Source organism: Mauremys reevesii, linkage group 4 (assembly GCF_016161935.1).
Source record: "Mauremys reevesii isolate NIE-2019 linkage group 4, ASM1616193v1, whole genome shotgun sequence".
Lineage (NCBI taxonomy): Eukaryota > Metazoa > Chordata > Testudines > Geoemydidae > Mauremys > Mauremys reevesii.
Genome location: NC_052626.1, coordinates 49,696,932 through 49,713,193, shown reverse-complemented (window position 1 = coordinate 49,713,193; position 16,262 = coordinate 49,696,932). Strand labels below are relative to the sequence as shown.

The window sequence follows — 16,262 nt, the reverse complement described above, 5'->3', positions numbered from 1 at the left end:
GGACTCTCTCTAATTTGTCCACATCTTTCCTAAAGTGTGATGACCAAAACGGGACAGAATACTCCAGCTGAAGCCTCACCAGTGCCAAGGAGAGCAGGACAATTACCTCCAATGTCTTACATATGACACTCCTGTTAATATACCCAAGAATATTAGCCTTTTTTGTAACTGCATCATATTGTTTACTCACATTCAATTTATGACCCACTATCATGCCCAGATTCTTTTCAGCAATGCTACTGCATAGCCAGCTGTTCCCCATTTGTACATATGATTTTTTTCCTTCTTAAGGTGTAGTATATTTGCACTTATTTTTAATGAATTTCATCTTGTTGATTTCAGACTAATACTCGAACTTGTTAATGTTCTTTTGAATTCTAATCATATCCTAAAAGTGCTTGCAACCCCTCCCAGCTTGTTGTCATCCGCAAATTTTACAAACATAGTTCCCACTCTGTTATCCGGTCATTAGTGAAAATATTGAATAGTACCAGACCTGGGATAGAACCCTGCAGGACCCCACTAGATATGTCCTACCAGTTTGACTGTGAACCATTGAGAACTGCATTTTTTCAAGCAGTTGTGAACCTACCGTATAGTAATTTGAGCTAGACCACAATTCCCTAACTTGCTTATATGAATGTCATGTAAGACTGTGTCGCAAGCCTTACTAAAATGAAGATCTATCAGAGCTATAGCTTCCCCCCTTATCCGCTAGGATAGTATCCCTGTCACAGAAAGAAATCAGGTTGGTTTGGCATGATTTTTTCTTCACAAAATCCTTGCTGGTTATTCTTTATTACTCTATTATCCTCTAGGTGCTTAGAAACTGATTATTTGAAATGCAATATATGTTACATGGGAATGAGTGCAATGTTCCTGTTGACTTGAACTGTTAGCCAGTGTTGATCCTTCAAGACGATATCACATGAATCCTGCTGACTAACTCTAACCTGAATGTAAGGAAGAAAACCCTAGAAACTGACAAGGATGAATTTTGTTTATTTATTTTTATCAGTTCGTTAATAAAGCCAACCCCTACAAAGGAAATTGACTTTGATAGTGCATCTTGACTGTATTTTCTATTAGGTTGGAAAAGCTACCTGATCATAGTATGGCAAAGAGATTGTGCCACTCTTTGCCTGATGTTAAAGTGACTTATAGAAGGTAGGTGTCCGTACTAATTCTACTGGAGTTATTAGCCACCTTTAGTAGTACTAATCATGAAGTTTTGAGAGATGAGATGGGTGAGGTAATATCTTCTATTGGACCAACTGTTGGTAAGAGAGACGAGCTTTTGAGCTTACACAGAGCCTTTCTTCAGGTCTTGGAAAGTAACTTTAAACCTTGTATTTAGCAGTGACACTGAATTAGTTTCCCAGACCTGAAGAAGAGCTCTGTGAAAGCTTGAAAGTTTGTCTCTCTCACCAACAGAAGTTGATCCATTAAAAGATATTACCTCACCCACCTTGTCTCTCTCATATCCTGGAACTGACACGGCTACAACAACACTGTATACATGAAGTTTTGGTTAGCAAGCTGCAGAGCCAGTTTGGAGCAGATGAGATCTCACTTTTGAGGTTCCTCTCTTTCCTTCTAAATAAATCTTTATTGGTACTGAGTAGTTGTTTATCTTCCACAAGGATCTCCTGTGTGGATCTTCAGAGGGATCAATTCTGTCTGTGTCCTACCCCATTTAATGTGTATGTGGAGAGATGGTGACATAATTTGGATTGTGTTGCCATCGATATGGAGATGAGAGGTAGCTCTCCATCTTCCACTGTACCCAGTTGTGAGGCATTTTTAGTTTCCCACTACTTGACTGTGGTTAGAACATAGAGAAGAATAAACTAGAATATGATGCTGAGATGATTGCTGGTGGACTGGGGAAAGCATCTGCAGAGGAAAGGGCTTTCTTTCCACCTCTTGTGCACTTAAGTCTGTGAATTCTGTGGCATGTATGGATGTTTTGTAGCACAAATTTATTTCTCCACAAATTTTGCAGGTGCAATTATGGAAGCCAGTTGACAATCTGCCATTTTGAGTGAAGAATTAAATGTAAAAGGGTTAGGAAAGGCACTATTCACCTTGGCCTGCCACCCTTGTACCATCTGATCACTTTATCCTGGTTTAAGGAGATTTTTCTTGGGAATAAAAGTTTTAGATCAAGTCTTTGACTGCTATTGACATCAGTGAGAATGCAAAGACATTTTGAGAATCTTCTACTAGCATTGAGAATGTGTTTTCTTATTCAACAAAAATGTAAATCAGATCAGGCAATATAATTCACATGGCATGCACAGTGACCTGGTTCCCTCTAAATGAGTTTAGCATTGTCTACACACCTACAGTAGGCAGAGCATGGGTGTTCATTCATGCTGCATTTATACTCCGGGTTTCTGCATATATATTTTTGTATTAAAATATTCTCTTGCATAAACACTTGGTGACACATCACTACACCAACATGAGAAGTAGAAGTTTCTGCTTTTCTTAATTTAGGTGCATCCAGGAGGTTAAAGGTGTTTTGAGAGCATTGCTAAACATTCATATAAACTTGGCAGTTTCCGTTTGCACGGGTTCAAATTCATGCAAATAATTTTTCAAATTTGCATCTATTTACACACACATCACCCCCCTGCCCCCGCAACTCCCCGTAATAAGACCTGTTGATTTCTTTTTCAACTGAAAACAGATGCTGGGATTCAATGAGCAGTCTTTCCATTTTCACATTCCAATCCAACCAGGGAAAAATAGAAAATAAACATTACATGAATTGCTAGGTTTATCCTCCTGTCATGCAATTTGAAAGAAATGTATGAGCTAATTTTCATCTCCATCATTAAAAAACCAGAAATATTTCTACTCTCCTTATCATCTCTGCCATAGGATTTGCCATGTTTTCCCAGCAGCTTCTGAAATGCTAACAAATAGAATAATTTGTATATATTATTTGTATTACCATTGCTTTATATTGTTTGAGGACTTCATAAATCGGATGATAAGCTACGAACTTTAGAAATACAGTGTTTATTCAATAACTCTTAAGGATTCCATCCAGTTTCACTGTCTCGTTGGAAAAGCCAGTCAGTAGGAAAAGTTTATACATAAAAGTTCACTCAGTGGTTAAAACAGAGACTGGAGAACTTTAAAAGGTTTTGCAGTTCAGATAATCATCCAAAGTTCAGCTGTTCATCCAGGGTTCATTTCAGAGTGCAGGATTGTGCCTTCATTACACCCAAAGAAAAATAGAGCACTAGAAAGAAAAAGAAAGTCAAAAGGGATCGAGAAGGGGAAATGAATAGCACTTGAACAGGCAACCCCTAGACACCACAGTGATGGTGATTTAGAGAGTGTATAATACTATTAATTAAGGCTAGCCCTGCTGGCAGCTCTACTCTTCTAGCATTACTAGTGTCCTCCACCAGGTTCTCCCATGAGAATTCCAATTTCTCCCAATTTCAACCAGGCCAACAATACAACAGGAAATTCTCAACTCATCACTGGTTTAATGGAAATGCTTTTCCTGATTTACGCTGTTGAAAGTGAAAGGAGAATCAGGCTAATGAATGTAGCTTTTCTCCTGTTACTTTTACAGTGCTAACCCTGACTGAAACCAGGAAGTGAGGATATGGCCAAAAATTAATTACTTAATTAAAAAGAAAAGGTTACATGAAACATTTTTGAAACCTCAAAAAGAAAAATGTGAGTTCATTTCGGTTTGATATTGGGGCCAAAGTTCAGGTCAGTTCTTTTCTTGTCTAGTCTGTCATGTTTATCCAATCCTAATATAAATTAATTTACATATAATAGTAGCACCCACCCTCTGATTCTGTTTTGCATTCTAGGACTTCAGGAAAAGGAAGAAATTGCTCTGTTATAATCTGGCCAAAAAACCGTGTGAGTCTTACCCTTCTCTGAAAGAAAGAGCAAACTGCTTAAGCTTATACTTAACTGTTCAGTTAAATTTCTTCCTGACATGCAGTTAAAACTTCAGTATTTAGGAATAATAATAATTTTAATAATCCTATTCAAGCGTTCGAACCTCCTTCCACCTCAGATAATTAAGATTCTACTGTGTGTGTGTCTGTATCCCTAAGGCTCACAAAGTGCTTGAATAGTTCAATACCCCAGAGGATCGCAGCTGTTTTTTATTTATTTATTTATTTATCTTACACTAGAGTAGAGATTCAGTTTATAGCCTGAAGGGCGTGCTTTCGAATAGAAAATAGAAACAGATGTTATTCAACTAGCAATGGAATATGAGTCCTCTCTTTCAGCTCCGAGGCTTGTTAAAATGTTTTGTGGCAATAATATTGCCAGAGGTAAGTAGGTCAGGTTTCAGTACAATCGAATTAATAACAAGTCTCTCTCTAAACTCTGCTTACAAGTAACCCAAAGATGTGTGTCACTTTGAATGACATGTGCAACAGTTTTCATCCTGCACCATGAAAGTACACGCGAGGTGCTACATGAGGGCAAGACTATGGCCGTGCCCTCTTCTCTCCCCCTCCCCAAAAACTTAGAATGTCTATTCTATAGGTATTCCCTTCCCTTTGCCACGCCCAATGGGTATACACACACTGGTAATAAGGCAACAGCCACTAATGCTATCTGTTTACCCATTAAGGTGTCCAAAAATCCACATTGCTTCAAATCTAAAAATGGGAACTGCCTTAATCTAAATATCTTAAATGAAATGTTTTATTTAAGTTGAAAGCAGGCATAGGTGAGTTTCATTTGTTATTCTGATACAGTATAAAGCCACTGGCAGAACAAAGAAGTAGCATTCAAAGATAATTTTATACTATTTTTCTGAAACTTAATGTGAGATTTAAAACAAAAATGCAGGTGACATAGCTTGCTAATATACCAATTTATAGACTGTTCACATTTTTTAAAAAATATATAAACAAATTCTGGTTCTGTTATGTGAAGCTGACTTAGCATTATTTATTCCTGAGTCACACACACAATTTTTTTTGCAGCACACCATAATAGCCTACAAGAAAGTCTGACCCATTTGCAGATTTATGGAACCTCAGTAGGATTTTATTTCCAAATATAAAATGCATGTCATACCCACTGGCAGAGTCTTAGAACAGCAATAATGATCTGATGGCTGCATTACCATGAAAGCACTATTAATGCTTTGAACCACTGCTATTGCTGTGCAGGTCCAAACATACAATTTCAAAGCATGCATGGAATGCAAGCCTACTGAGACAGAACTGTATCCTTGTTTTAAAATTGACCCACAAAAAGTGCCATAAATAAAGAATAAACCATTTTTCTGAAATACAGGAATATAAACTGAAAGAAATGAACTGCTAACAATCTTGTTAATCATTAAAATTACACCCGGTATAAGAAACGCTTAAGTATGTGGAGTTTATAGAAAACAGATATTTGTTTCCAGACACCACTGTGCGTAAAAGGAATTCTACAATTGGCTGCAGCTTCAGCTTTTCCATCATCACCCTCACACATGAAGGTCTTCGGTTCCTGTCAAAAGTAACTGACACTCTGATGCCAGCTCACTTGATCTCCAATCTACTGTAACTTCATAGAAACAGTTGTGAAGAAAAATAAAACACAGTCACAGAACTGTGAAACAGTTCTGAATCCTATACTATGCCTGTAAATTTCTTTTGTGTGTTATTTACTAAACTTGATATGCATTATGGCCCTGATTATAATTTCTAAGGTAGAAGCAGGGATTTTACCAGGTGTGTGTTTGTAAAAATCATTGACTTCTGCACATGTATGCCTAGGTAGAAGTCAGGGATTTGAATGCTCAAATCCAACAATGCATAGGCAAATGCATGTCTAACTCACGCCTAAAAATTAGTTTCTATATGTTTCCAACACCAACCCAAAAGGGTAAAAAAAATAGAGGTCTGAGTGTGTTGATGCATAAATTGCTCTATTTTCAAAAGTTGCAACTGACCAGTGCAACCAAAATATGCAATTTTCTAACATCTTAAAATTTTACCTTTAAAAAAAATGCTCAGACATTTCTTCTTTCGCTATGTTTTAGTAGTATTTTAGCATGCTATGTAAGTCCGTTGTCTCAGCAAATTTTCTATGATATTTCATATTACACATTTTAAGACTAAATTCTAGAATAGTGGTTGCTAAAAAAAATGCATCTTCAAAACCCTACATTTACATATCCAAACAAGTATCTGCATGCACAAATGTTTTTTGCATAGCTGTCCACGCAATTTGCTGGTGCAAATGCTCACAGAATTGTAAGGATTTTCAGGTGCATCTGATGCCACCCTCATTGCTCTTGGCCTCAAAAATATGGCCCTTATAAAATAGTTAATGGAATTTTTTTAATGTATTTTATCTTTATCCAACTCTTTCAGGGCTAGATCCACAAAGGGACTTAGGAGTTGTAGTACTCAGAGCTACAGTACCTAACTGGAATTGAAAGCCCCAGGTTAGGTGCCCAGAGTCCCTAAACAATGCATGCGGAGACTTAGCACGTAACAATGGGATTCACAAAAGTCAGTTACTTTTGAGTGGGGAGCTGCCTAAGCTAGCCAATAGAAAATGCTGAGGACAGGGGTGTAGCCTAAGCCCCATCCCTCAAAGGGAATTAGATGTTTGTCTCCACTCAGGGTTCCCAGCCTGAACCCTCTCCTGGTGTTATGTGCCTAAGCCATCTCTTGTCAAAACCACTGGAGGAGGAGATGGTGGTGCTAGTGCCCCTCTTACAACTTTTAGCTCAGTGCTAAGAGCACTCACCCAGGAGGTGGGGTTCAATTCCCTCCTGTGTCTGATGTAGAGCACGGATTTAACTTAAGTCTCCTCCTCTCAGGTGAGTGCCCACACCACTGGGTTGTGTGGTATTCTGGGGCAGGTCTTTCTCAATCTGTGTGTTAATAATATATGTGTCATATAATATGAATGGGGGTGAATAGGGCATGTATGGTAGGGTGCAGTATATTGTTATTTGTCATTTGCTTTCTGTGTTGGAATGGAATTTTATGTGATACTAAATACAGGGTAAATTAGGTTTATCAGAGGCTCTGTTCTCTGTAACAGACTAACAGGCTTATTTTTTGTAATTAGAGTCTTCTTAATTTTTGTGAATTTTGGCACAACAAGCTAAAAAGAAAAATAAGCAGGGGAATATCCTGGGAGATGCACCTCTTCAGAATCCTCATCAGGACTTTGGAACAACCAAAGGTGAGGCTGCTCCCTGAGCACCATGATCACATACTACATATACCCCAGGACTGGGAAAGGACTTCCAGAGCTTGAGGGCTGTGTGAATACAATTCAAACAAGATCAATAAACCTTACAATTATGTATCTAACTAGCCAAACTATATGCCTTGGTTTAAGGTATCCCCAGCAACTAGGGATACAACACACAGAAGTAGTCTGGATGGAGTTATATAGCTCAAGCATTCCAGTATCTCTGGATATTGTAAACAGAGATTCATACTAGAACAGATGGAATCTCCCCTATTAGCATTTTGTGATTAGATATTCATCAGTAGTAATAAATGGTTTCTACTACATTTAACTGTCTATCAAAATGGAAATGGGGTTTTTTTATATTAACTTGGATAGTAAGTGGGAGATGTCAAAGAAAATTGTCTAGTGCATATTTGGCCTCAAATGGTGAAATGAAAAATAACATCACCTAGTAGTTTCTTCTTGAGGATAAACTTCATAAGAGGTTTGACTAACTCATGAGCAGATGGTGATGTTAGTTCAAATGGAGCATCAATTAGTAGACTACAGGCCTTCTAATGATATTAATGATCTAATGCCGAGATACCCACACTGTAGCCTCTGCACTACTAATGACCCATGGAGCACTTGCTTGTAGTCCATGGAGAGATGGCTGTTCACATAGTTTCCTTGCTTCCATATTCTCCTTGTTTCCAGCTGCTAAACTGCATTAAAAGAAATTAAAGACATTCAGTTTTTTTCTAATGTTACTTTTTAATGTAAGTAACTCCTGTGGTTGCAGTATGGATGTTATGTGATTGAAATGTGGTCCATTCTATGAAAATTTTGGGACTGCCTGATCTAGAAATTATTTTATAGAAACTATATAGAGTGTTTATAGGAAACATCATTGCCCTGTATAGAGATGTTGTAACAGTGCAACTACTTAGCTACAAAGTTCTAGATCGTCATAACTACTGAAATTCTGTGACTAGCACATAGAACTATTTATTTATATGCTGGCACATGAAATCAACAGGAAGGCCAAATATTGCTTTAAAATATTTGTCAGATTTATCCAAGATTTACATTAATGTAAGTGAAACAAAGATTTGGAACAAGTTGTTGAAAAGGAGACTTGATAACCCAGAAACACCAAAACCTTTGGAAATCCTGGCTCAAATAAATCCCAAATATAACTCCATTGAAACCAAGTGAAAACTTTTCTGCCTGATCACTGTGTTCACTTGTCAAAGGTCCAGCGCACCCGCACTAACACTAACTCTAACGAAGAATATTCTCAAGAATGCACAAATAGGAAATGCAGCAGAGTCCTGTGGCACCTTATAGACTAACAGACGTTTTGGAGCATGAGCTTTCGTGGGTGAATACCCACTTCGTCGGATGCATGTAGTGGAAATCTCCAGGGGCAGGTATATATAAGCAAGCAAGAAGCAGGCTAGAGATAACGAGGTTAGTTCAATCAGGGAGGATGAGGCCCTCTTCTAGCAGCTGAGGTGTGAAAACCAAGGGAGGAGAAACTGGTTTTGTAGTTGGCAAGCCATTCACAGTCTTTGTTTAATCCTGAGCTGATGGTGTCAAATTTGCAGATGAACTGGAGCTCAGCAGTTTCTCTTGGGAGTCTGGTCCTGAAGTGTGGTTTTTTTGCTGCAGGATGGCCACCTTAAGATCTGCTATGGTGTGGCCAGGGAGATTGAAGTGTTCTCCTACAGGTTTTTGTATATTGCCATTCCTAATATCTGATTTGTGTCCATTTATCCTTTTCCGTATTCACCCAGGAAAGCTCATGCTCCAATACGTCTGTTAGTCTATAAGGTGCCACAGGACTCTTTGCTGCTTTTACAGATCCAGACTAACACGGCTACCCCTCTGAAACTTGACATATAGGAAATGTTGGCAAGAGTGTCAGAGCGGATCCCAGCTATTGTGTATTATGTCCATCTAATCGGATGGCCATATTTTACCTATATAGATTATCTTTTAAAGCTTCTACGTGGGTATTAATCAGTTCTGCTTTATGAATTTATCATATTTATAAAACAGTTCTTGAAATAAAAACACAGAAAACTAGTCAAAATGCATTCTAGGACTGAATATAAAGTAATGTTTCTCATGATCTGTTTGGTCACAGTAAGCAACCCTTCTTTTATGTTACTCCTGACTGATATAAGTTCCCGAGGCATTTTTCCCCTAAACATAGTAGGTAAATCAAGGACAGGTTAGTCAGATGTTGCAGTCCAGATAATTCTAATCCATATCCACTCCCCATTTATGTTTACTAACTTTAGTGTTAATCCATGACTTGGATGCCCTTCACATGAATGTACTCTATTTTTGCAGTTGCTGTTTTAAAATTGATTAAATCGCAGACACGCCTACTGAAATCGTCCAACCTAGTGAAGAAACAGAATGGGATTTGGATTATAGGGTTTCAGATAACACCAAGTCCCTTGTGAAAGGTATATTATTTCTTTTCTTTGTTCTGCTTTTGGAAAAGTATAGCTGTGTTTTTCTTTCTTTTTTTCCACTATATAGGTCACAGCATTTTTCCCCCACCAGGAATTATAAGCTGTAAGGAAGATTTCCAAACCAAAATCACAGTCTTAAATGAGTGCTGAATAAAACTAATCAGATGCTGGGCAGTTCAAAAAGGGTAATTAGTAGGTTATATTTGGTCAGCACTAAGGTCATTTCTGAGATAACAGGAGGAAGACCTTCTTTTACTGCCTGCACAGAATAATTGAAATATTTCAGTTCTAAGTACTACCTGTCCATAACCATTTATGAGCACAAACAATAAAATTAATTACACATAACGGATAGATCTTTCACTCTCCCTCTCTCACTGTCTCTCTCACACACTACAGATAGACTTCCAATTATCTGAAGGTCTCAGGGGACAACCAAACCCTATGAATAACTGGGAAAGCTGGCTCTTAAGTGCAGACTTGAAAGCCTGCTGGCCTGTTCCCCTAATTCTAGTCAGTTGATCAGTCTCCTCAAGGCCAGGCAGCCTCAAGAAGACTGACTGTCTCAACAGGACTTCAGCATGTACATGTTGAAGTCCTGATGAGTGGGAGGCCTCGGGGAAGCCAGCTGGCTGTCTGTAACTGGGGAACCAGTCAGTAATCTTTGAAATCTGTGCTTTTGGCTTTGGGGAGCATGAGCATAAGCTTCAAATCCTGCTGGGCCTGCTCCTTTGATTATCAACTGATTTTTGTAGGCACCATAGTCAGCATCAATGCATAAGGACTATATGGATTCTGGTTTTCAAGGGAGCCATTTGCACATATGCAAAGTTGTGTGCAGTACTTTTTAAGCATTAACATCCATATGTGCTTTTGATAATATTTACTCATGCAGAGTTTGTTTGTCTTAATTGGTTCCGTGTGTGTAAATATTATCACCTGGGTGTGCAGATGTTGTAATATATCAACTGTATATACAGGCATTAGAGTTCAAAAAGTGTACAAGCGGGTGCACATACATATGAGAGACGTATGTGCGTACTTACATATGGATTTAGGAGCTTAACTCTAGGCACTTATTTTTTTGAAAATCTTGGCCTAAATGTTCCTTTAGCAAAGTGAGAAACTTAAAAGTGAAATCAGGTGAGCTACACTGCCTGGCAATGGAAGAAAACCTTCATATAGCAGAGATTACTTAAACATGGTAGAGTGACAAATCAGTCGGATACTGCAATATCCAGCTACAAATTTACAGTTTGGGATAGCTTTGCTCACAGAGGTGTGGTGAGTAACACTATATCCAAGAGATGACATGGAATTCAATAAGATAAAATCTCTGATTGGAGAGACCTATACAATATAATCTGTATAGATAAAAATCCCAGAACTTCTGTACTAGTAGGATTATACTACTAACATCCTGCTCAGGAAAAAGATCTTGAGTGCACAATCTTGAGGGAGATCAATGAGGCAACTAAGGCTAATGAAACTGTAATAGTAGATGACCATCCACATATCAACTGGTCAAACATCACAAAGATACACGGTTCAGAGAAGCAATTTCTCAACACCTTAACTGATTGCTTCTTGCAACAGCTAGGTCTGGAGCACACAAGAAGAGAAGCTATTCTCAGTTTAGTCCTATGTAACACACAGGAGTTGGTTCACTGAGAGTAATTAACCATTGGAACAATTTACGAAGGGTTGTGGTGGACTCTCCATCACTGCCAATTTTTAAAACAGGACTGGATGTTTTTATAAAGGATCTGCTCTAGGAATTATTGTGGGTAAATTCCATTGCTTGTACTATACAGGAGGTCACTTTAGATGATCACAGTAGTCCCTTCTGGCCTTAGAATCGATGAATGGTGACCACAGTATAATTAGGTTCAAACTCTTCAGGGGAGGAACTGCCCCAATAAACTAGCATTGTGATGATAGCTGATGGGGCTTAGGGAAAAACTTTCCCTGTAGATAGGTTATTCCATGAGTGTCCCCTGTGTGTTATTGTACAGTCCTCTGAAGCAGGGGCAGCTCTAGGATTTGCGGCACCCCAAGCAGGGCTGCACGCCGCGGAGGGGCACTCTGGCAGTCACGGGTCCCGCGGCTCCGGTGGACCTCCCACAGGCATGTCTGCGGGAGGTCCACCGGAGCCGCGGGACCAGCAGACCCTCCGCAGGCACGCCTGCAGGAGGTCCACCAGAGCGACCTGCCGCCCTCCCGCGGCACACCGCCCCAAGCGCGTGCTTGGCGCGCTGGGGTCTGGAGCCGGCCCTGCTCTGAAGTATCTGGTACTAGCCACTGCTGAATGCAGGATATTGGCAAATCTAGTGTGCTGCTCCTGTGTTTGTAAAATTCATAGTCAAGATTATTGTAATCCTCTCATCACCCTGACTCACTATGTGGCCTTGGCTATGTCACTTAGCTCCTCAGTATCTGTTTACCCATCTGTAAAATGGAAATAGTATTATGCTATTCACCTGTTTGTTGTGAAACTTAATTAATAGTTGCAAAGTGATTTGAGATCCCTAGACAAAAGGTGCTATAGAAGTGCAAGATATTAGTTTAGCAATCAGTTTAGCACTAGGAGAAGTTCAGTTCTCCTAGTGCTAAACTGATAGTTCAGTTTTGGTAGAATGGTTTTGAGTGGATCCCAGTGTGTTATATACTGTCCCTATTAGCACCTTTTCCTTAGACTTTGGAGTTTTGTCAGGTGTAATGTGAAGGGACCCAAGATGCCTTTTCAAAACTCAGCAAAACAAGCTCATATCACTGCAGTCAGAACTGCTGCTTACAGCAGCACCTATTGTTGGTGACAGGCTCTGGGGAGCCCTGCCAATGCTGATGTAGCAGTCTATGCCAGCTCAATGAGTCATAAAAAGGGGTTGCATGTGCCAGCTCTGTCGTGCAAGGTTGCTCAGAAATCCCCTTCAGTTTCTAGGCAGAATAATTGCTGTATTCCCCCACCTACTTCCCTGTGAGAAAGGAACAAAGCAAATGAGAGGAGCATCAAAAGGAGAGGAAAGGATAGCTTTTGCCATCCAAAGTCTAGCTGGCATTGGAAGGTCATTGCTTTGAAAATATTTTCTATATGATTGTATTTGGGGCATCTGAAAGTGTGTGGAGCTTTCCGCCATTCATGTGCACAAGAAAGAAAAACAGTGGTGGGAATAAGTTCAAGGCAAGCAATAGAAATAAGCACAAAATGTAGCTTGTTTACAAAACCATTTGATTAGACAAGAACATAGGTACTTCTACGTGTATTTTCATGAATATTTACGGTAACACCACGTTTCATTTGTGTGTGCAAAAAGTGAAAGAAAGCAATGGGAAATTCACAAGCTCATCACAAGCCTGACTTGAATTAAATGAGCTGGTAACAGTATTGTCAATGGGATAATACTTCCCTCTACACAGACACAAAGAAATCCTAGCTAGAATGTGAGTTTGCAGTAAATGCCATGTTCAACCCAGTGGAATGAATGTGCAGGAAATGAAGATCCCAAGACTTCCTCCCTTTGTAGATTCAGTGCACAAACCCAAAAGTAAGGTATCTAAGAGCCAAGTCAAAATAATTATCATTAGCCGAGGATAGCATCATTGTTTGCTACAGGCATAAAAAATCAAACTAGCAGCTACTGCATACCTAGCCAAAGAAAGATAGCTTGAAAAGGGCCAAGTGGGAAGGGTAGGGGGGGGGGGAAGCTTAGTTTGCTGGGCTTTTAAAAAAATCGACAACTGAATAAAAAGGGTTTTAATCACTCTGTAGCTATATATTATAGCAGTAGTTGCAATCATTACCATCACTTACTGAGCACGGGCAATGTACTTGGTGCTGTACAAAGCATGGAGTAGTTACAGATCCCACCACAAGGAGATTACAGTCTAAATAAGGTTTGGATGCATGAATCTAAATCCTTCACCAAGTGCCCAGCTGGTGTGACTGGGCTGGGCTCTAGGGAACTCTGCATGAGAAAGAAATCCACCATAAGCAGGCTTGGGATGAACACAGATATGCTCAGTGGCTGCTATTCTAACCCAATGACTGAAGTAGCTTCTGTGTCCCTATCTGTCTCTGCAGAGGGAAGTTGTTAACGTTTAAGAAGAGTCTGCATTCCTGTGATGATGAGCTAGAGAGTTCTGAAGACCCCGTGCTTCAGATGGGTCAGGTCCTGAAGCACAGGCACTACTGAGGAAGAAATCAGAGGAGGAAGAAAGAGTTAGAAAGCAAAGTGATAGAAAGGGAAACTTGGGAAGGAAAGAGAGGGATGATCCTTTGCCTTCTGGAATCTGTGAAGGCAGTGTGGGGAAATAAGATTATTTTCCTAAAGAATTTTTAATGTTTATATATATATAAATGATGGTTACAGCACATTTCTCCCTCTTGACAATTCAATTAGCTGGCTAAGAGGATCACATTTCCCATAAAACAATAACACTTTCTTCACGTGGGCCAGTCTCTTCCTTCTTCCATGATGGTTAAATGATTTGCATGCTCAGAAGCCCACTTACTCTATTTTGCTGCGGACATACAGTGCAGTATATGGATCTGATTGTGATCGCTTTTACAGTGCCATAAATTAGGAATAGCTTCAATATAGTCATACCTGTGTAAAAGAGGAGTGAGATCAGAACTGGGCCCACTTGGAGATCTACATGCAGGAGCTGGCTTAATTTGTTATTATATGTCAATATGTAATTTCCACTTTCCATTTCAGGAGGCTCGGGGGGGGGGGGGGGAAGGGAGATAAGCGAGGACGTGGCGCGCTCAGGGAGGGGATGGAACTGGATGGGAAGAGGTGGAGTGGGGATGGAGTGGGGGCGGGAAGATGCAGGATGGGGGTGGAGCCTTGGGGGAAGGGGTGGAGTGGTGAAGGGAAGGGGTGGGCGGGGCCTGGGGCAGAGCCAGGGGTCGAGCACCCCCTAGCACTTTGGAAAGTCGGTGCCTGTACAACTAATTGCCATTGACTTTCACTGGGATGAAGATGCCTGTCATTTGTTTCTTTGAAAATCTCCCCCTTGGCTCTTTCATGCAATACCAGACTCTCTTTCCTTCTGTCTTTCTATCATGGGCGCTAACAAAGCTACCCAACCCTCCTTTCAGAGGTCATTCTTTCACTTTGCTTTATTTTTATCTACATCTTTTGGCAGGAGAGGTGTATAATGGAAAGGATACACTCCATTTAATCAAAATCTTTGTCCTCCTTGTTTGGTGTTGATAATAATAGGCTTGATTATAATCTCACTTCTGATTTATACCAGTGTACCTTGTTGTCCTCAGTGGCTACACCAATGTGAGTGAGATCAGAATCAGGGCCAGCATTTTTATGGTACTGTGACACTTCCCAGCATACCCAGGGTTGTGAAGCACTTCACTGCCACCTGCCCTTAGCGTGAGGAAGCCATATCCATGCCCACTGTTGGTCAAGTCCCCAACGCCAGCGGCCTCTGGCAACACAAGCACTGCCTTCCAGGACTTTGCAGGCCCTATTCTCACTGTACAGGTTAACAAGTACACTCTAACCCCCGCGTCCACCCAAGCATCTCACTGCAGTGCCCAGCCCCTGATCCACTAGACTGTCACAGAATTCCCAGATCTTCTGTTCTCAAAGGAACAACACACCACAACTTACCAGCTACATTGCAAAGCACAGCTCCACGTAGGTTTGTTTATAGAGAAAGCAAGTATACATTTATTTCACAATGAACAAAGATTCAAATGACAGCAAGCGGAAGTATTGGAAGATTACATGTAAAATAAAATCATAACATGCATACTAGAGCCTCAATGTAACTAACAAAACACTGTCACATCACACAGAGCAAATGCTACGCCAAAATCCTTCCAGTGTATTACAGCTGGGCTTGGCTGTGATCTTCTGTTCATGAAACAAGCACATTGTCCTTTTGCCTCCTCAGTGGAAAGACCCAGAGTTTGTCTCAGGGCAGCACAGCTTGCACAGTGTACACTGGCATGGCCAGCGCTTGTGAGCACACAGACACACACCAGCACACACACATGCTCAGGGGATATCCCAGAGAATGCTCCTTTATTTTTACTGGCAAGTTTTGAATTGCAGTACCTTTTTTTTTTTGTTTGTTCTTTGTTTTTTTATTTTTCTGTTCTTGTTTATACCTTTTTGCTTCCTTGTGCTGTTATCAATCTGTGTTGTTTGTGTCCCTGTTTCTGCTGTGAGCTCTCAGCCTCTATGCTCTCAGCTCTTTGCTGCTGTGATACAGCTCTGAACAGCTCTGATGTGTGCTGCTCCTGTTGTAAAAAGGCTCTGTGAAACCCTCCTTGCCTCAGGCTGAAATCCAAAAACAAACACACAACTAAAGGCAGGCAATCAGGAGCTAAGCCTGCAGTAAACAAGCTGTTTTACTGGCAGCAAACAAAAACAAGAAGTCAGCAAAATCAAAAAAAAAGTCTAAGTGTTTTTTACAGGGAGTGTTCTGATTTCTCAACTCAGTGCCAGGGTGGATTAGTGAGTGAAAAAAAAGAGTCTGTCCAGAGCTGGAGGCAAAGCAGACAGAGCTGAAGACAGCCAGGTGCCAGCCAGAGCCAATCAGAGCCCAGCC

General features: G+C 40.3%; 2 long non-coding RNA genes across 4 annotated transcripts; one reads left to right on the top strand and one right to left on the bottom strand.

Moving 5' to 3' along the window:
* Positions 1-3,014: 3,014 nt before the first annotated feature.
* On the bottom strand, positions 3,015-8,116 carry LOC120404975. 2 transcript variants are annotated; one of them, XR_005598298.1, is made up of 2 exons: positions 7,664-8,116; positions 3,015-3,256 (listed from the first exon to the last, which is right to left on the bottom strand). It is a non-coding gene; the product is annotated as an uncharacterized LOC120404975 (long non-coding RNA). The 2 variants fall into 2 exon arrangements; XR_005598299.1 differs by having other exon boundaries at positions 7,806-8,116.
* On the top strand, positions 7,082-14,048 carry LOC120404970. Of its 2 annotated transcripts, none has more exons than XR_005598290.1 (3): positions 7,082-7,200; positions 9,556-9,674; positions 13,765-14,048. It is a non-coding gene; the product is annotated as an uncharacterized LOC120404970 (long non-coding RNA). The 2 variants fall into 2 exon arrangements; XR_005598289.1 differs by lacking the exon at positions 7,082-7,200 and adding an exon at positions 8,220-8,289.
* Positions 14,049-16,262: the final 2,214 nt, after the last annotated feature.